We start from the raw sequence: 22,662 nt of genomic DNA, 5'->3' as shown, positions 1-22,662 counted from the left end.
CACTGATGCAACGAGTTTCTTAATTCTGTGTTGCGTCACGGTGGAGACTGTCTTACGCGAGCCTTCGGTTCATAAACGATGACGGTCCTCCTGCACTGGGCTTTCACGAAGACGGACTTTCACAAATTCAATGCTCCGTAGAACTAGCTTCTACAAACATTAGCTCGGCGAACTCTTCTTCGAAATTTCTTCGTGATTTTGGATTGAACGAAGTTGTGTGAAACTTTTTATTGGAATTCTGCTTTGCAGGGGAATCGAATGGCGGCGTACACTCTGCCGAAGCTCTCGAAATTGATCTTCGAGAGAAAGCGAAGTATTGAAGCGCGATTAATGTAAATGATGAAAATTAATCGTTAGAGAGATCTGCCATCTCGCGGACAAGCGTACCGCAGGTACGATTTCAATAACAGGTGGCGCACCTGACAGGTGCATAGATATTATCAGCTGGTGGCCGTTAGAGGTAATGGGTGCTGCAATGACATTCACTCGGACTAGCCTAACGCCGTTAGAGATGCACGTTGTGACCTAATTTCCACCAATGAATCATATTACACGCTCAGCGGTATAAAATCGAACGTACGATTCAGGCTGTTTTCTCGTCGAGCATTTTTCTTTTGATCGAATTAGATTAATTCGTGAAAACTGGAGTTGAACTCAACTTCAGTAACATTGATGGTATTAAATTTAGATATTGTAATTGCTAATAAATATTACATGTACACACGAGGTACGCAGTGATATTACACCGAATTTAAATTTCAATGTGATGTGATTCATTACTGTATTTAACTACTTGGACGTACACAGCTACCACGTGTTTACAGAGATTTACATATAAAACATCGCGCGGTGTGTAATAATCCGCGAATATTTATACTGATAAAAAAAGTTTTCATTTCCATAGCGTATTTTCGAAAAACACAAAAAAAAGAGCTGTTTGTTCGCTTCTACTGAATCCATTACGGAACTGAAACCACAGTGAAAATCCGAGTGAATTACTTCGTAGTCTGACACACATCTACATACGTGTATCGTGGACACGCATGAAGCGCAATGTGCAATAAACCGAAAGCGATAGTTTTATGTTCTTTCCGTGAATTTTTTAACGGAGCTTTGATTACGACAACGCTCGCCCGGCTCGATCACGAAACCGCAACGATCCGTTCGCGGCGAACGCACCATTTGCGGCATAGTTATCGGCCTTTTTTTTTTATCACAGTTTCGAACAATGTTGTAAGTACCGCAACAATATGCGGCAGATTAGGAAAGAATAATTGATTAGGCGACAAATTCGACGCGGGATTTGACTGGCAATAGCACGAAATGGTCACGCATTCGCCATTCATACTCGTCGGACGTGTGAAATCGCGTTATCTCACTTTCCGTTTCGATAAACCACTTCTCAGGGAACAATTGTTAACGCACGTCCCTGCCTTTGTTCCTAATCTGGCCTCCCGTGAAACATGGTACGCTGCGAGTACGAGTTCCGCGAATTATGGATCTTCGTCGCGTTTTCACTCGGACGCTTTGGAGTGAATCATCGTTTCCGGTGGCAACCGGCTACCAACAGTGTGTTATTTTTCTTAACCAGCACACGCAGCAGAATCACGTAACCTGCATTTAGGTGTACGATTCTGCCGCACAATTTTTTAATAATTTACTACTATGTTATAACCGCTTTCACGACCTACAGATGGCGAATCAGGAAAACAATTCTTTTAGACCATAAGAATGGTCTAGATCTACTAGGTACAGTCTTGGTCTAGACCATAATAATCGTATTTCTGTTGTACACAGTAATCTATGGAAATCTATGAAAGATACAGAGACTAGAGCAAAATAAAATGATCATAGTTAATACGAGCGTGTAAATCGATGTGTTAAGAGACATTCTTGCAGTACTAGTTTTCGCAATCATTTCTATTCAATCTGACACGAGGTTGAAGTGGGAAATTCATTCTGCTACTTGGATTCGCTTCAAAAGGTAGAACCACGTACAACAAAGTTTCCTGGCTTAACTTCTACACTCGCTACTTTACAGTGAATACCCTTTAAAAGCTTCAAGAGCTTCGAGAGATGAAGTGGTCGACTCTCCCTGGGCACCAGCTTTAAAAAAGATTAAAAATATATTCAGATAGAATATTCAACAAAAATTCGGCTTTTTTTGTCAAGAGTGACATTCAAAAAATATTTTCACTTTAGTTATTTCTAATAAGTTCGCAGTGGAGTACGGTTATGTTCAACCTATTAAACTTGTTAATGGAAGAAAATTATTATCGAGCTCGTGTATCTTGCAATTGATGGACGAAATGTTCATTTCGCATAAAGTTCCGCAGTCTGGTGAGAATTTGGCTTCTTAATGTAATAAACATAAGTTTACTTTCAATTTACAGAATCAACCAACGATAATGGGCGTAGAGCTGGATTTTAAGCGAATGTGTCCGAGTCCGGCCACAAAAGTGCGAATTTGCATAAAGTTTCGCAGTCTAATTACTAAACTGCGTATCTTTATGCAAAATAAAAATTGTCTGCATCGATTGCAAGAAATAGGAACTAACTTGAATAGAGGAGAAATCATCTATTGACATCTTCAATTTGTCAAATTTTCCAACAATTTTCAATTTCATCTACTCCATTTTCCTGTAACTACACAAAGATCTGCAGTCTACTAATTACGAATAGGGATGGGATCCAGTTGCATATGTTTTCCGAATCCGAGTCAATTTCAATAATTGTCAGTTTCAATGATTATATTTGAAAAGTATTCATTTTATATAAACTGATATCGAACCACGGAATGAGTATTTATAAGTTTTGAAAAGATACTTATAAGTACTTCGATGCTGAAAGGAATTCTTTATTGAATTAAAGGAATTTAAGAAATTTAAGAAAAATTAAAGGAATTTCTTTATTAAATTCGTAACTATTTAAGAGTAATATTTCCGATAGATTATGAAATTATAATTATACATGTTGAATTAAATTATGCATTAGAGGACAACATAATTGATTTTAAAGGTAAAGAAATAATGATTAGAAAAATCAGAGAATTTCCGGTACGATATTCATAAAAGTTTCGAATCTGTTCGATCAAGATTCGAATATACTTGGAAGTATTATTTCCGTTTACCAAAGTACTTGTAAAAGTTTTGTTTTTCGAAATACTTACATGTAGAGAGTTCGAATTCAATCAATCAAAGTTCGAACATGTTTGAGAGCTACTTGATCCCATCCCTAATTACCAATGACAATGGCTAATCTAGGTCGCATCGAAGGAGTATAAAGCGTATGATACAATGATGATATAATGGTCCCGAAGCTGGAAACGTTCCGCGCGAAGCAGAGACACAACGGAAACGTTCGAAAGTGCGGTAAAACGTAGAAAATGGGTCTTAAACAGACAGTGGCCGGAGAGGTAATCGTTAGCTAGGTTCGCAGGTACGAGAGAAAGACCTCTTTTCCCCTCTTGATTCTCGGGAACTTTCCAAAAACCCCGAACTTTTTCTCCGTCGTGCATGTTATGTAATTTCCACGGAAAGCGTGTGCATCGCCGGAAACTGTTTTACGCGGGTAAGGTCTCGGTGTAAGCGTGGCGGTGTTGGTGCACGCGTGTGTGTTTGGGCGCACGTCCCGCACTGATGTACAGTTGCCTTAATTATACATCCATCGCGCGGAACCACTTTCCTCTAACGAATCGTAATTTACCTGAAACGCTTGCTCCCAGTGAAAACAGTTAGCCCGCGCGAGCGTCGGCATTTAAATGGAATCAGATATTCGAGGATGCTCGCGAGGTCCGGACGGCGATCGGTCTTCGTGCAAACCGGGAAACACAGTGCCCGCCGGCACAGGTTCGAACAAATTTTAACCGTTTTAGTCGTTTCGCCGAACCACCGGGAACCAAACAACGCTGGCAAGTAACAGCCCCGCCGGATCCAAGAACATTCACACTTGAAAAACGAGACCGGAAAAAGAAATTGATGACGACGCGAGCTTTACTTGCCACGGAGCCCCGCGTACCAGATAAGCAAATAATTGCTTGCTCCCTTTACGGTGATTAATTGCGAACGCACTGAAAATTCAGAAATTCAAAGTTCTTCCGCTGCGGAACCACTATCGCAATATTCCAGCCATTTAATGCGAAAACGGTGTGAGCCAATATTTGCCTGTTTGGTTTAACGCCACGTGACGAGGATTTAATCGTCAGTACATAAAATATAACTGTAATATAATTTTATTGCGTTTTTCATAGAACTTTTACTTAATTCAATGATTAACCATTATAAATATTGACCGAGTGCCAGGTTCTTCTGTTTTGTTGTGCCACATCCTCGAGCCTTTCCGGACGGAAGAGGTTAACTGCATTCCCAAGACCCCTTAACCAATTCACTGTTTAAGGTTTGAAAAATGCATGCGTCGCCGTAAAATGGCGAACTGGGACGACACGGCGGTGGATATAAAACGCGCGTGAACGTCGCGGGAACCATTCGGTAACGGTTGGGATGTCTCGTGCGAAAGGATGTCCCATTATCTCCGACGTTATGCAATCGTCACCCATGAATTCCGCAGTGACAACGGTATTCGCGCGGAGGATACGATGACACGGGGAAAAGAGCCCGGCGCAGACGCTCGCGGATCCGAGGCGGGGGCGGCGCGGACAGCGGTAGCGGAATGATGGCTCATTAAAAATGCAAAAGGGCTGTCCGACGAACGAAACGTAGTTTGGCTGCGAAAGTCACGCACGCCAGGACGTTCTGCTCGCCCACGGAATGCGAAAGAGTCGCGCGTCGTTATAAATATTAATGCTCCGGTGTATACATGCCCCCCGACGAGCCCATCGCGGCGTGTTTGACGCGGCGCGCGGGCCATCCTCGCTATTAGGCCAACTCTCCTACCGTCGTACTCGCTTCAATGAAACTTAAAATCCCCGTATCCCGCTCGTTTCCCGATAAAACGACGCTCCTGTGCGAAAAAATTGCTCCATAATTTCACAATTGGTACTATACGGTCCTTAGGATAGACCAGTGGTCGGCAAACTGACTAGAGTGCGGCTCATCCACAAATGACGTGTTTGAAATACATTCTTTCATTTTAACTTAATAGTATTTCAATGCAATTTTCATTATTAAAATCAGGGATCCTGTAAAGACAAATGAGGATTCTTGTCGATCGAGATGTTTGAATAAACTTGGAGTAATGTTATCGGCGCCAGGTTCGATCAATTTCTACAGTTTGCTACAACATTTGCAAAGACATTTCAAGGCTTTCAAAAGAAGTCAACATTTTCACAAGGTAATCAACGTTTAGCGGTCTACAAATTTCAATGCAAAAACTTCCAAATACTGCTAAAACCTTCGTGAACTGCTAGATAGGCCGCCCGGACCACTGTGACACGCGCCACTAATCAAATAGTACGATAAAAATTGTTTGGACGAACAATCCGCAGAGCATAGCGAGCGAACGTAACGTTTCCGCGTTCGAGAAGACGGCCGAAAAAAAGGGACTCGGACTGACATGATTTAACGCCGTTTCGAGTGCAGCCTTTATTCACTGACCGCGCTCATTTGCACGTATGTACCGTGCTCGGGCCAGTAAAAAACAAAACGAACGCAGGATACGGGCAGATTTTACAACCGGAGCGGTTTCGTTTCGTAGAGCTGTGCCGCCGCGCGCCGCGGTGATCCGCGTGTCGGAATCCAGCCAGCCAGCTCCGAGGCTCGTAAACTCGTAACACGGTCACAAGAACGAGAGAGGCGCAGGCAAAATCATCGCGATAACGGATCACGATGCTCCTAGATTCTTCTTGCCGGCGAAACTCTAACGGCGTCTGTCTTACGGTGCACCGTTATACACCGGCTGCAGTTACCGGCATGGCAGACCGATACAGAGACGCGGCACTCCATCTTACTCGGGGATGTCAGGCCAATTGAACGGCTGATTTGCTAATTTTCGTAGAACGCGCGGCCTCCTGAAACTGGAAATGCTCAGCAATCGCGACGGAATTTATGGATTCCTACGTTTCTTCGACTGTCTGCACGGTTATGCATCGTCGCCGTAATTCCGCGAGCTTCCGCACACGAAATTGTGAATTGCAGTCCGAAATGTGTTCCGAAGTGTGATTTTTACTGCTGATCATTTATTATCACGAAAATCGATGTTTATATTGCTTCGGATATTTCGAGGACTACAAGATAGAGCGAAACTGTACTTTACCGTTTGTGACTAGTTTTGGAACCATATCTTACGCATTGCAGCACTTGCAGTATATTTTATCTGATAATCGATAAAGCACTTGATAAAGTAGAATGTTCAGCTCTCTTGAAAACGAATTGGAACATTCTATTCGATTATAATTTTCAGAACCGACTAGAAATGTACAGGGGGTGACGAAAGTACTCGAACGCCCTTAAAAACATCCTGATTTTTTATAATCAATTAGAAGTATTGGTTTATGAAATGATGTGCGAAAAAGATTTTCCAAAAATTATAATTTACAAGATTACAGGCAAAAATAAAAACGGTATTTTTTAGAACTTTTTTATTTGGACCATTAATGAAAATTTAAAATATATGTTTCGTAGATCTATGTTGGTTATACACATGCTGAAAATTTCACCGAAATCGGTTGACGCAGGAAAAAACGACACGCGTCGAAAGATGTACGAATCTGTGGATTTTAAGCAAAAACTACGATTTTACCATTTTGAATCCCTTGTAGCTCGTATCTATCTCAATCGATTTCGATCAAATTTTCAGTATGTTTACAACTAACATAGATATATAAAACATATATTTTTAATTTTCTCTAAGGGCCCTAATAAAAAAGTTTTAAAAAATGCCTTTTTTATTTTGGCATGTAACCTTGTAAATTATAAATAATTTTTCGGAAAATCTTTTTTGCATATCATTCCATAAACCAATGCTTCTAATTGATTACAGAAAATCAGGTCGTTTGGCACAATTATAATACATTCGTTGCCCACTGTATGCTGCGTGAACAAAATTGAACACAGAATGCACAGTTCAATCGACAAACTGCGGATCTTGATGCAATTAAGTTACGTCGAGAATCGAAGAAGCACGATTGGCACGTGGTTTCGAAAAGGGACCCGCGTCTATCCTATGGTGGAGAAAGATCTGTCGACAGGAAGTGCGTTGAACCGCAGTATAACCTTGATGCCGTCACGGTTCTTGCATCCTCGTTGTCAGGTGTAACAACGAACAAAGAGAACCTGCACCGTGTGCCGACCGACTGAAATCACTACGTTTCATTCTCGTCATTTAACGTTCCGCTCCCCTTCGGCTCGCTTGCCCACCAAGTAAAGAATCCTTTTTTTCATTCATACTGTTCAACGAACGGTACATTGAACTCGAAGAAATTGGAGAAAGTATCGGCGCTCTCGACGTTCCTGCACGCGAGAGATGACTCAATTTCATCGGAAAGCGAGCCTTCTTAATTATGATTTCTGTACCAGAAAACTATGAATTGATTTAATAGCGACAGTCGAATTATAATCCAGCTCTTCCCTTTTCAATATGCAAAATGCGAGCATTAAAAACAATACAATTTTTCTGCCGATGACGTTCTCCTAAGTATATGTACGCGTAATTGTGTTCACCCGTCCAATACAAATGACCACGCCATTGTTTAATAGTGAACCGATACTTCCACGCGGACAGAAAAACACAAAACCCCGAGCACCGTAAATTACGAATGGAAAGCCTAATTCCGAAGATAACGGTTGAACTCTCCAACCAATTTCACCGGTTCTAACGCCAAACGGAAAAGCAATTGTCACCGGAGATAAATGCACTCGAATCGCAATTAAATCCGGTATCGGCAACATTCTCGCCGGCGAATTTATGTATGTCGCCGATATCTTTTGTTCCGTTCGCTCTATTTAGATTCAAATTCGTTGCTCGCTCCCCGGAAACATCAAAGCGCCAACAATGAAAAAAGATAAAGCCTGTGGCCCGTTATGCAGGCCAATTAACGCTGGCGCGCGTGTTTCCGCGATGCGTGCACGATTTCGCCGACGCGGAGCCGAAAATTCCGCGGCTGGAAAGAACGACGTTGATCGCGCGGATCGAGGATATTAATCTGCGTCGAAGCGTTGAGATCCTTCTGAGAATAAAACTATCGCGAGTACACGGTACTCGAGCAACTGTCAACGCCATTCGTATAGCTGAGAATCTTCCAGCTAGTTTTCTCTGCCATTATACATTTATATGTATGTATATTGGCTTGGCAAGAAAATAATTTCGGTATTTTAAAGTGAAATGAAACCCAATTTTGTTATTCAATATGTAGCTGTCGCAGCTTTATGAAAATAACCAATAAGTTTATTAAGTTACCAGAAAAATGGCAAAAGATCATCGAACAAAATGGAAAATATTTGATCGATTAAAGTTCATCCAGCTTAAAGAAATTTTTATTTCACCTTGAAATATCGAAATTACTTTCTTGCCAAACCAATACAAACTATTCAAGAATGTTTGCAAATGTTTCCTCAAGATTAAGTATTCTTGAAGCGTAACTATTTTCTTATTTTGTATCGTCTTCAAATACACATGCACGCACGATATTCAAATAGCCACATACGTGAGATGACTTTCCGAGAGTTGACTCTCACGCCAATCTCCGAGAGCAGAAAGTTTCTGAAGCACTCTCAAATGAACACGCAAATTGAGAGTACTCTCGAGAGCAACTATCGACGGAAACTCTCAAATGGACACGCACGTTTCCAATTACATAGTGAGATAACTTGTAAATCCCAGAAGATCGCAGCTCGAAAATGTTCGATAACTGCGAACAGTTATTCTCGACTGCCGACGGATTCGATGTAGACCGGCTGATGCCCTTTTTATCTGCGCGAAAAGGCAATGTTACATCGGGCGTTGTATCAAATCCGAGACTCGGGCACTTCGACGCGCGATAAAAACGGCGAACGACGTAAGAAGAAAGCAATACGTTCGGTTCTTACATCAATGTCGAATCCGTTTCTCGTCCTCCCCCGCGATTCTCCCGTCCCGTCGGTTCTCTAACCGTGTTCTTTCTCTTTCTCACCCGCTCGCGGTCCCGTGCACCCGGTAGTCAGAGATGTCTGCACCGGCTCGCTGACCTGTTGCATGCTCTTTTGTCCGGGACGTAGCGCGCGATTCTGGTTTTCTGAACCGTTCTATACCGGCACTTATTCTTTCTGGCACTCCCACGCGACACCCGCGAAACAAGAAACCGTATTGTTCCGCGGCTGTGAAATACTGTAATTTCAGTAGATCGACAGCCGGAGCAGACCGACCTGGAGCCGGCCATGTTAGCAAATGAACGTATTTGACGGTGGATTAAAGCTTGCGCGACATGTTTGCCCTATTGGCCATCTCTTTCAACCGCAATGTCAGAAAAATTCATCGATATTCCTTTCTAGATAGAATTGTTTATCCGAAACCTCGGACGAGATTCAATTTGATGAACGATCGGTATTGACCCTGACCTAGTTACGCGAAGCTTGACCAATATTCCTACAGTGAGCGGAACTCGTTTAAACGCACTTCAAAATTTACAAATTTTCATGCTTAGAAGAAAAGGACTATTATTTACTTTGCTCAACCTTTACTTCCAACATCTATGCTTCGAAATTTTCCGTATTTACATGCCAGAATATGTCGCGGAGCGAAACGTGTTACGACAGCGTCTACAAGTGCGAAATTCGTTTAAACGCAGTGCTGTTTTTCCCAGATATTGAGAGCAATTATAAAGGAAAGTGGTTGATTTAAAGAGTGATCATAAAGGTATTGTGTTGTCCCGTGTTCCTGATGAAGTCATATTTTTTATTTTATGTGACAGAACAGAATGGCGAAAGGAAAATATTTAAATGAATCTGAAAAGGCAATAATACCTTCTTTTAAAAAAGAGGGGGAATCGAATCGGAAGATTGCCAAAGAAATTAAACGTTCCGAGTCCGTAGTACGAAATTTGTTGGAACGTGGTGAAGATTACGGCAAAAAACGTGCTACAAAAGGAAATACAAAAATCACAAAACGAGAAAAAATAAGATAAGTGAAGCGACAAAAAAAATTAGTTGCACGTTAAATTGTTGGACAATTACCAATAACGTCCAGACGTGTGCAACAAATTTTGCACAATGCATTGAATGTTGTTTTCAGAAAACCGATGAGAGAGCCAATGTTAAAACAACATCATAAGGCTGGTTACAATTCGAATGGCATAAAGTCATTTTTTTCGATGAAAACAAGTTTAATTTGGATGGTCCAGACGGACGCTCATCGTATTGGCATGATCTGCGTCAAAAGAATGATTCTAGATTAAGCCGAAATTTTCATGGCGCTAGTGTTATGATTTGGGAAGCTTTTTCATCATTTCGGAAGCTGAAACTTTGTTTCGTTCGTCCCAAGATGAATTCAGAAAAATACATAGACATGCTCGATGCGGTGTTGATACTATTTTTAGAAGACGTAGTTGGAGAAAACGAATTTATATTTCAGCAGGATAACGCAGCGGTTCACGTGTCAAGATATTCCCGTGAATCCTTCGAAGCACGAAACATTCGTATAATGGAATGGCCAGCATGCAGCCCTGACATGAACCCAATAGAGAATTTATGGGCTATACTGGTAAGGAAAGTTTATGCCAATGGTGGTCAGATCGCCAATATAGACAGTTCAAAAGAAAAAATTAAACGCTGCTGGGGAAGAAATTCCTAATACCACCATTACCAATCTTGTAAATTCAATGAGGATTTTCGCTTTAATTCAAAGCAATGGCGGCCATACAAAATATTAAATCTGTAATCTTCACGTATTTTTAATTTTAAATTGTTATCCTTACATGTACGTAAAATATGGTTTTGTTTGTAAAAATTCTTACATGAATGTTTTGGTAAATATACAGTACAAATATTATACTATATAAATATATTTATAATCCTCAGTTATTGTTAAACGTTTCCTATTAAAATTTTGAACCTTTAGCCCCAAAATCCTGATTTTTGTATGTGCGTTTAAACGAATTTCGCTCGCTGTAAGAATCAGTGAAACATTGAAGTCCTGACGTTTTCATTGATAGAAGTTGTAGCTAAACGTTTATTCTTATTGATCGGTAGAATTGCGGCAAACTAAGATGAAATAAAAATTCAATTTCTTTAAAAGTTAGCAACCTCTAACCAAAGATACGTAAATACCAGGAATGAAATGTAGCAGGATTAATTCATGAGCTCGCAAATAACTGTGGGGTACTGATATTGCTATACAGAGAATAAGCTAGAAGTATTAGAGCAAGTATGTGAATAGAGGAATATTTCACTCAATTTTTGTACCGTCAAATTCTTCATCTAAGATATGAGCTCGCCCGGAGTTCCGCAATATAGTCATGGATAGTAGCGGCAAGGTTGCAGGTCTAGATTTTTCACCGCACTGAACGTCGTCGTCTAACAAACTTCTGTAACGCTGCAGCGTCCCGCATATTTGTATTCAGCGTCAGTTGTTGTGAAGAAAGGGCGAAGTAAAGACATGAATACTTGTACCATAGTGGCAGCCTATATTGTTATACTTCATGAACTGTGTGAAGAGGAGAGGAAACGGAAAACCCAACATCCGGGAAAAGTATTCTGGTGACGGCTCGTTACGAGAAGTAAGGACATGAAGGACAATAAAATTACATCACGAATTTTAATTCAACTATAAGCATTGAAAAGTTCTAAATTACTGATAGAATTCCAAAGCTAAATTAAGGGCAGAATTTTCATGTATCACATTGGTTGACATCACACGAGCCAAATCGCTATGGGGACGCATTTCTCTGATGCGCAATAGCGTCCATCTGTGTCCCTTCTGCAGCAACGTGTCTTGGACGCGACGTAGTTCCTGCGCTATCGGAACGGACGCGATCGCATTGCGAAACGGCATTCGCGAGGAGCCGGGTTCGTGCCTGGGCCGAGTTGGGAGCCACAGTAACGATCTTCCGGTGAAAGAAAGGACGCGTTCCAGATGAACGAGCGAAAAACCCGCTCGGGAACGATTCGCCTCGCGGCGTTAGCGTTCGGATCAGCGGGACGTCGATCTTCCGCCTCTCGATTTTCGAGATCCCTATAATCTTGGGACAGAACGGCGTTACTCCGCTGAAAAATCGTCGTTGCTTCGAGTTACGTGTGCCTGGGAGGCGATCCACGACTGGAAATGTTATCCGCGACGGGGTCTCTAATTACGATCTATACTGCGTGCACATTAGCTGTGCTCTCCTTCGAACCGGGCGAAGAGAGTCGCGACGACCGGGTGCGAGATATTAGAAAGTAGATTATACTAATTCGAGATGAGCCAGGAAGCATCGATGAAAGTAGAAAGAGAGGACTCCGACCGTGTGCCCGGGCTACCGACCAACTTGATCCTCGTGCTCTAGATATACCTCCGGATAATCATTAACAGATCTTCCGCGTCCCGTTCGATCCGATCGGCCGGAGAATCGACGCGACGGCGAACGCACGCGCGACACGGAAAAGAATCGGAAGACAATAGCCGCGGAAATAGGTCAAACCGTGAGTATCGATTTCTGTTCGCCGATTACGAGGAACAAGTTGCCTGTGACTAGTATCGACCCGTCACGTGATCGCTGCTCACCGTGCACGCTGGCTGACGCGTGCACGCTCGCCACGCCGCGATTATTACAAACAATTGTCACGTAGACAGAACGATGCTCGTGTCTGAAAGGTTAACACTTATTGCATATTCGCTTAATGGACCGGTGAGTCACGCGGCATCGATAAACTGGAGGTAACGCCGGCACTTCGCGAGGATTCTGGTTTCAGGAGGTGACTCAGTCGAGATCTTTCACGAAAGACGATTGCCTCACCCGGCAGACCTTGCTCGGCTTGCTTCGCGAAGCTGCTTGGTGGCTACTGTGCACCGGAAAAGTTCGATGATTAATTCGAAGATGCAAATGACCAATAAAAATTCTGAACTGTAAGTATGAATCATGGAAGAATTATTTAAGCGTTGGTCAAATGCGACAGAGTTAACGACATTGAACCGGTCAGAATGACCGGTTCCAGATTTTTTGTTTTACAATTATTGGAATAATAAAAATGATTTTATAAGAAATTATTATATAGGTATCTTTAGTAGAGCACGTATTTAAATAGGAGCCGCAAAAAGTCTAAATAAAATCAATGGAACATGTGCCAGTTACTTTTAAGGCTCGGTAGGTTTAGTGTTAATAAAGTGACTCGTCCGCTTGTACTTTTACTAAAGACAAAAAGAAGTAACTGTTTGAAACACGATTTCTACCAAAGATGACGGAAGACACATTTTAAATAAAAATTGATGAAGACTGGAAAGTTACATTACAGGAAAGCTGTTTAATAAATCTATTTCTTTGAACATACGCGAAGTATATTCCCATCAGCCTTATAAAAGACCGAATTCGTACTTCCTGACTTCACCGAAAATTCGCAAATTTTACGCGCCTCCAGCTCGTTCCCCGAGTATACGGGAAAAGCATAAGATTGTAATAGAAAACTAACAACTTTGACATAAACTGCTCTCGCGTGCCGGAAACGCAAAGCCTCCTGGAGTCGACGCTTTCGCTTCGAACGCGTTTTTCCGTGAATCAATTTTTTCAAAGTCGTTCCCGGGATTGTTCAGCGACTTCTCATCTTTTTATGCTTCGCCTTAGCCTTTCTCGGGAACTTTGTAAAACAAGTTTCGAAACTTCCCCTATTTTCAGCGTTTTCGCTTTTTCCACCGTGGCGAGTTTGTTTGCCTGCAACGAATTGGTTGCCTTGGAAATTGGTGTGTTCGAACGTACTGCGAAAGTTCGAACTTCATTGAATTCCAAATATTGGGGCCGGAGAAATACGACCCTTCCACGCATTCGGGGTTTTATATACAAATTGTCAGAGAGACGCCCTGTCGGAAAGTTGCAAACGAGCGCGATCACGATCCTCGTAACTTATTTCGCTGGGAGCGCCGCCGTCGTTTAATTTGCTTATCGCGACATTGTTTGTACAGATGTTATCCAACTTCGAACGTATTTTTACGAGAAAGACATGCCGGTTCAAATTTATACACCACGTTCCGTTGAAAAGTCCTCCAATCTTAGAATCCTTGGTATTTCACACGGCTGCCGGAAATTATAGAAATCGAACATTCCTTTTAATTGAATTTCTTCGGGAATTAATTTAATGATTAGATACAGCTAATTTAACTAACACGATCTTTTGACCAGGTTTCGAAAAGATTTCTTGGAACTTCGTTACGTGTTTAACGTGAGAATGTTTATTTCTTCTTTAGACAATATTTTATATAACTACCGTAACGCACTTATGCACATGGTACGCGCATCTACCCGTTATTCCCACTTCGAATAATTCGTAATTTTAAGAGGTCCGCCCGCAGATGAATTAAATTAATCCGATTACTCCGGACAAAGTGTATGAATTATTCGCGCATCAAGAGGAATCCCATCGTCCTTAATTAACAAACCACTATGAAGAAAAACCGGGCGCCGATCATCGACCTCATAATTTATTCCATTCGTCGGAATCGATTAAAAAAGTCTCGAAATGGAACGGCATTGTTCCCGACGTGGCTCAAATCCCAGCGCGAAGTGAAATCAAGGTAACGGTCTAGAAACGGCATTAATTGAAAGATAAAGCAACGAAGTTGATTTCAATTTCGAAACTCGTTATCGTAACTTCCGCGATACGGAATGCAGGCACGAAACCTTCGCACGGATGTTTCCGTGTATCGTCGTTCCGCGGCCCCCGCGGTCCTAATTTATATTCGATCAAATCCTGCGTGCGTGCGCGAATTATGTTTCCGGAAAAATGCAGTAGTGCTCGCTTAAAGGGCCTGGCCGGATAAGATGGACAAAAATGCTCCTGGACCAAATTAAACGGCCTGTGAACCTGGCGATGGGCCATTCAATAGGACAAAATGGAAAAAATTAGTTTTTGACCTTTTTATCCTATTCATTCATATGCAAACAATTCAGAAAAAAATCGAACACATATCAAATACCCAGTTACACATACTGCAATTAATTCCGATTTTTAAGTTGAAAATCCGGGTTGCAGGAAATAAAAATCCTTTAAAAAAAATGCAGCATTGAAGTTTAGGTATTGTTTGCAATTTTTCATATCTTTTGGTGAAGTGTACCACGGTGAAAAAAATGAAGACCGCTGTACTTTTGCATTTCGTGTAATCTGTAAACATTTATCAATTCAGAAACGCCTGAATTTTCTTCGAGGTACCGAACTTTGCAAACGTAAGTGAACACTGCTGTATAGGGTAGACGGATGAGCGCGTAAACCTCTCGCAATCTCGTTCTGGAAGAGTTTTCTCACAAAACGGGACGCATGCGGGACGTTCCCGCCGGCTGCAACGGCGAAGTACACATGTGTGCGCCGTCGGTTGTTCGAGGCGAGGTAATATTTTCTCGTCACGTGCAGAAGAATGCGCTCCTTTGCTGCACATCGGCAGACTCTGGACCGCGGCCCGGCCGGTCAAGAATTGCGCGGGGATACAGAGCCGAAGAGAGCGAGATAGCGAAAAAATCGCCGTATTCATCGATTCGACCGTTCCGGTTTTCCTTGTACGTCCCAGAAATATTTCTTAACCGTATCGACTTCAGAAAATGCAATCCACCTTCGGCACGGCCGTGCGTCTGCATTCGCGCATTCCACGCACGTGGAATTCGACCGGTCGAGGCATTCGCAGTCGTTTTCTCTATGCGCGAAACACGTACACTGAATCGCTCGACGGCTAATGGTAATGAACGCCTAAACGGGAATAATCAAACATGCGAGATCTGGCGTTTCGTTGGTACGAAACTCGCCGTCCCGCGATTTCGCAAAGCTGCATTAATAATTTCGAAATTTCGCACGTAACCGTGGTACGCGATCGCTGGGCAGGTCAGCGGCTGCTAAGTCCCGCGAAATCGGGGCAGTTTATTGAATGCCACGAGAACGGAAATGTAAGAATTTATCGCGGTGGTTAATCTCTTATCTTTTCGCACTGTACGAGACCTAAGAAAGCTTTATTGATCGGTACATAACAATTAGTCTTACGTGTGCCAGGGTAGAAATTTTTCAAACACGATCTTAACACTTGTGTCAATAACCGGGTACCCACTATCAATTTCTTTTTAAAACTTCTTTAACGCTAAACCTATCAACCCTTAACGTAACTGGTACATGTTCCCTTATAAAAATGATAAGATTGATTTTATTCAGAGTTCGTGCGGCTCCTATTGTAATAATCATTTCTAATGAAATCATTTTTACAATATAATACGATACAATATAACATACGTACGTTATTTGAATAAAACTATTTCATCTTTGTTTCGAAGAAACTTGAAAATGTTTGTCAGTAATCAAATTCTCAAAATTTGGTTGAATTTGTTGAACTGTAATTAATTTTGAAATTAATTGTACGCGCTGGTCTGTTCATCTTGACCTTTCTGCAGTTTTATTATTTTTTTAATGTTGGAAATAGTGGTTCGCACTATGTGCTACCACTGCTAATTGCAAATAACATATTGGAAATCGGTCGACAGACAAATAGTTGTAGAAATGTGGAATCACAGCATCCATATATTTTCGTTTGAATACAGAATCATACTGCATTTTGATTAACTCCAGTTGTACATGTTTTGCACTTCAAATTTACCCTTCTGCAAGTCAATTTTACTTTTCTGTAAATCAATCTCACCCTTCTGCAAATTAATTTCACCCTTTTGCAAATCAAATTCAACCTTCTTCAAATAAAGTATTTTTAAGTAAGTTTTTGCAGAAAAAATCAGATCAAATGTAAATTAATTGTTAAGAAGTTCAACATTTTATTTATTGCGAAGATGTACATCAAATACTTATTTAAAAGTAATTATCAATTCATTAACTTTGTAATGTGCGAAAACTGTATGTAGATATGTATATTCATTGTAGCAATTTTCTGATCAATAAATTTTAGAAATGAAAGTACATATTGAAGCATATCGAGTATTGAGTCTTTCCTCGCAGTAATGGCACCGTTCACGTGTGTCTAAATAAACATATAGTTCAATCTAAATAAATAAATCATTAATTTTAAATATTCGTAATGGGTGAAATTGACTTGCAGAAGGGTGAATTTGGAGTGTAAAACCTATACATAAATTGTCATCAACAGTTTCAAAGTTTTTGGTCGGTCTAGTTGTCGACGGGCCGCGTGTTAGACATGCCTCCTTTAAACGAATGATTTACTCCAAATAAGTACATTACACGGATTACTTGGAAACAGTTCGACAGTTCCTGGCAAGAATGCGTAACAAGAGAAGTTCCAACGATAAATTGTTCCCAAGTTCGTTTACAAGCCTACACGGCGCGTTCCCATATCGCGAAACAGCCCGCGGAGCCCGTTACACGTTTCTGGTACAATAAGTAGTTTGCAACGCATCCACCTATCACGGCCTCCATTCTCCGGCAATTGTTGCAATCGCGGCGTCGACAGAAACACAGACACACGGTTACGATAATGCTATACTAACAAGGATATATTATAATAATAATCCGTGACGACCGACGCACAAGTATTGAAGCCCGATTCTCCTATTTTCCTCGTTTCCTCTGTTCGTCATTGTTCCAGCCGTTAGGCGACGAGTCGGCGTTGCGGGATTATTCTCGAAGCGTGGAAAACAACTTAACGAAAGGAAACACTTTCTCGCAGTTCCCGCTACGGCAACCGGGGACGAGCTCGAATACAACGAACGAACGGTACCGTGGCGTGCGTACACTCCGAGCAAGAAAACCCGCGGCCCGACCAACGTTCGCGGACCTATGTCGCGTTCCGAGAGTCGCTTACTCTCGGCATGATCGTGAGAGTTTGTCAAGTTACAAATCGCAGAGCGTGACGCTCGTTTGCCCCGTCAGACGTTGTCGGCACGTAGGAGAAACCTTGCTAACAGGTCCCCTCGCGGACCAGCTTTTTCCCAGCCCTGGTCACCGCTCTACGAACTGTCCACAAAACGAAACCGAACTCTGTCAGTTTACTAGCGACGCACCGTGGTCGCCAAACAGAACCTCAAGCATGAATTTTTCCTTGGCGAACGTTAATTACGTTAATATTTCTCAACAATCTATATCTTGTATAAATTTTATCGAAACCAACGTGTTTCACTTGGGTATCATCGAAAAACTTGAATAGGAAAATGGGAATCCAAATATGAGCGAGTGTATTGGGTTGGCAAATAAGTTCGTTCGGTTTTGTGATTAATTCCACTCTAAAAAACCGAACGAACTTACTTGCCAACCCAATAATTTCACAAATAGTGGCAGGTTAATAGAATTAAAGAATATCAACACCTTTATTACGACTCAGTAAAAAGAAAAGTGAATAGAGAAATAAATTCCTATTTGATTCATATGTCTTCCTTAGTGCAAACAATCCTTTTTTGACATGAAGATTCACATGTTGAGGCTTTTTTTTTCTTTTCAGAGAAGTGATCAGCAAAGCCCGTCGAACTTCTTATACCGATCGAGTCCGGTTTCATTTCGATCACACCTATCTGCGGAGTCCACGCAACTCCTCGAATCCCGCGGAACGCTGTAACACTAGGCACTGTCGAAATAATAACGGGTCTCGGAGTCCCCGATACCGTTCAATTGCCGCTGCATTTCGATTGCCCCCTACATAGCCTCGATTAATTTCGCGGCTGTGTTTTTGCACGCGCCCGCCCGCCCTCGATCCCGTTTCCCTGCAATCGAGCCTCGATTGGCTATCGGCGGACGTTTGCGGATTTCAAACCTCCCGGGCGCTGCCCACGTTAATGTAGTCCGAACCTGCGGGATATTAATCGTTCGCGGCAGTATTTGGCCAACGATATTTTGCCTCTAAGCTGCGGGGCTACATGCAAATTTATGTTTGCGCGGCTGACACGGATGGCGGATGGACTGTGCTGTTCGGCTCTTTATAAGAACGCAAAAGACCGGATAGACTTTTCTCTGTGAAGGATTGTTCTAGAAATGCTTGGAATTAGTAGAAAAACTTTATATTCTTGGATATTTGATCGCTAGTGATTATATTCAATGAAATTGTTAAGTTTACCTGAGAGAGAGAGAGAGAGAGAGAGAGAGAGAGAGAGAGAGAGAGAGAGAGAGAGAACTAGGAATTCATAATACAAAGTCCATAGGAATCTGTGAAGTTACTTGTTAGGTTAGCTGTTTCTGTGGCTAGTTGTTAGTCAAGTTCCATCCCCACCGGTTAGCGTACTCTATAGTTTACTGAGAAAACTTTTTACGTATGTTTCTCAGTCTATTTTCTAACTCATTCAGAGTCCAGCGAGCTCGAGGAAAGAAACAGTTAATCATTCCTGGACTGTGCCTCTCTGGCTAGTGATCGAGGCAAAACGTAATTGACAGAAGTGTTTACAAGAATCGAGGACAAATATAAACTTCATTCAGAGATATTTTACCATCCACAATAAGTACAAAGTCATGTTATGTACTAATTTCTATACTGCGGATTTTATGCATTTATAACAAAAATGGATGAGTGGAAAACGAAAATGTAAAAACATTAGATGAATTTAAGAATGTGGCTACGTTATTTTAGACATGTAGGACTTATTGAAAGAAGGAATACATTGTTATCTAACTTCTATGACTTACAATCGATTTGGAAAAATTTTATTTATTTACTATCCGAGTCTGGCTTTCGGAAGCTCTTATAATATGTATATCGGAAGCGTGCATTACTGCACGATAGAAATTCTGATAATTTCGCTGAGAGGAAGTTTTTGCTCTGTATTTCCATCGTGCCGTAGTAAGTTATGATAATGGAGCTTATAATCAGGACAGCCTCTAAACCTGCTAGCGTTCGATTGGAAACTAGGACACCGTCTGAAGCGTAGTTTCCGATCGTGGGAAGTTGCAGAAGCGACCCAAGCGTGACAACGAACATCCATTCTTTCGTGCACCTTTGGCAGGTGGAGAAACTGTTTCCGCAGGTGTTTCCAATCGTTCGTTGTTACGCCAGATTATACATTGTTATAAAACGTGTGTCCAGCCACGATCCAAACCATACAATTACGGAAACACATTTCTGTTTCCCACCCTCGACACTAATTTCTTTTTAATCATATTCTTTCGTGCCTCTTTCCTACGCGAGATTTATTCTTTACAAAATTTACACACCTGCAGAACCCGAAGAAATACCGACAAAAAGTCACTACGCAACTTCTTTGAAATCTGTTCCATTTATGACGAAAATAATTTCGAAAAAGAAAATTGTGTAGCCTGATCCTCTACGAATCGCTTGATTTTATCCAAACCAGATCAAAGAACGGCCATAATCGTGAACACGCGTTGGAAAAAGGCTATTATAATATGATCGACATATTTGAGAGACAATTTCTGCCGAATATTAGAATTCAACAGATGCGTGAGAAACGTTCGCGCATCCTGATCGAATCTTCGACTTCCCATTCAGCGGCGACTGGATATCGTCTCCTGACCCCCGCGATTCATTTGCATGCAACGAGGTCGTTCGAAGGATCGTCGACGTCGCCGCGACGCTGAACGTCGAACTTGCACCCCTAACGATCATTTTCCTCTCGGTGCATCTTCGCTTTCGAGCCAATTCGGAAACGGACAATCTCGAGGCTGGCTCGAAAATTTGTCAGGTAGAAATTGTGAGATCGTCCGGGGAATACAAATGCTGACGACGCGAGACGCCCTGCTATCTGGAATCTATCCGTGTCCCGGCTCTGGAGACCACTTCTCCATCTCGCAAAGATCATCGCCCCGCAATCTTGTATTCCGAGTCCGAGTTCATTCGAAATAATCCTTCAACCGACCACAAAACAAGTATGCAAGAACCGTTTAATCGGAAACTCGAAAATTGTCTTATCGACCAATCGTTTAAAAAATTTAGTGAATAATTATTTTCTGTGATGAACGCTACCTACGCACATTATTTATGCTACATATCAATGTTCAAATATTTCGAATGGGGCTTGCCTAGTCCTTGTACGTTCCTCAAAATATTTGACACTAATTTTTCTATCAGAGTTTCATATTTTGGTTCAGTTCAGCGAATTGCAGTAGAGCCGTAGCGAAATCAAGCGTTTCACAGTAATCGTGAAGAAGAAAGTAAGTGAATTTATAAGAGAGAAACATATTGTACCTTCCGCCTGGAAAATCTACGTTTTCAATTTCCAGGAGACGCAATTTGTTCGAGCGGCTCGCAGTCCGTAATAAAAAGTTCACGGAATGCGACGGGGTTAGATTGCCTGTGTCTCAGGATCCGTAGAAAAAAACGAAGCGGAGGAGTATGAAATTTCCTAGCTCTTCCGATTAACTGTATCAGACATACAATAGTTTCTCCGTTGAGTAACATGTCCCAGTAACTTCCGAGGAGAATGAACGGCTGTTTGACGAGAAATATTGTAACGGAGTTCGTAGTGGGACAGCGGTGGGACAATAGCAACCGTGCCAACTGAAATTTCATCCCTCACGCGGATCTCGCACGCGTGCGTGCCCGAGTGTGCGTGCGTGCGTGCGAGGTAACGCGGATACATGAAATTGTTGCATGGATTCACAATGGCCAACCGATTTCCGGTATTCCGTGGCTCCCTTTGTTCCCACCGTTCCTTCGAGAACTCTACGATCACCGAAAAATTCATTCTTTCTGACGAAACTGACAATTTGTTGGCTCAATTAGGTGACAGACATTAAATAAAAATGTATTTTCTCGTTTAATTGTTGTAACGAGTCGACAATAGTTCGTGAATTCTACTAATATCTCCACAGTTTTGTACTGCAATGCAAATATGATAACACTGTCCAACACGAAATTTGATTTCAATATACTGTTGGGTCCTTCTTATAGAGTTTTTTGCGCTGATTCCGAAATTGTCCTTAATTTTTCTCCTATACGCACAGTTTTTGAAAAACATGGCTTTGAAAAAAAAACATAGTTTTCAACTTTAAACAAATATTGTGATGTTACTATAAAAGATATTGAATTGTTCTATACAGCAAAAGATTCTGTAGACTTTCCCGAATACAATGGTATCCAATATTAATACATTATGATTGTTTAAACATGTTTAAACAATGATTAAAGACGGAGAGACGCCACTTTTGCACCAATTTTTGAGGATATTTTTCAATTTATCTCAAAAAATTAGGGTCCAGCGGAAAATCAAACTATACCACGCGATAGAGCAGATTCGGAATCAGCGCAAAAAACTCTATAAGAAGGACCCAACAGTATATTGAAACCATAAAAAAACTTGAAATTTGTTGGACAGTGTAATTTTTTCCATTTGTTTATAGCACATGCATCAGGATTAGATTTGAAGGGTATAAGATCGCGAGAACGTTCAACCAGAAAGAATTCGATTTTGTGAGCACGTCAAAGTATGAAGACTCCCCGAGGTGTTCCTAGAACCAAGTTGAAAACGATTCCTAGGGAGATTTTCTACGTAATAGACTCGTCGCGTTCGTCTCTTCGAGTTCTCTTCGAGAAGGACCAGTCGTGAACCGAATAATAAACGGAAGATCCTACGCACGAAACCGTCTCGTGGTGGCGTGACGTGGTCGCTACGGTCGTCCAGAGATGAAAAGAGACGGAAGATTGAACCGGTGAGAGGGGACTGGTATCTCTGACTCC

At 41.6% G+C, this 22,662-nt stretch overlaps 1 protein-coding gene and 1 long non-coding RNA gene across 12 annotated transcripts in view; both read right to left on the bottom strand.

The window, feature by feature from the left end:
• Fas3 (fasciclin 3) overlaps nucleotides 1-22,662 on the bottom strand; it is a 557,696-nt gene that overhangs the window by 511,653 nt on the left and 23,381 nt on the right. The gene's annotated exons all lie outside the window — the stretch shown is intronic.
• The window catches only part of LOC143208069 (uncharacterized), a 54,726-nt gene that overhangs the window by 9,045 nt on the left and 23,019 nt on the right, over nucleotides 1-22,662 (bottom strand). Inside the window, exon 1 of the long non-coding RNA XR_013008829.1 lies at nucleotides 8,982-22,662. This exon is cut by the window's right edge and continues 23,019 nt beyond it. This is a non-coding gene — a long non-coding RNA (uncharacterized LOC143208069). The remainder of the gene's footprint in view (nucleotides 1-8,981) is intronic.

This window comes from Lasioglossum baleicum, chromosome 4 (assembly GCF_051020765.1).
Source record: "Lasioglossum baleicum chromosome 4, iyLasBale1, whole genome shotgun sequence".
In the NCBI taxonomy this organism is placed as follows: Eukaryota; Metazoa; Arthropoda; class Insecta; order Hymenoptera; family Halictidae; genus Lasioglossum; species Lasioglossum baleicum.
This window is presented reverse-complemented; position numbering and strand designations above follow the sequence as displayed.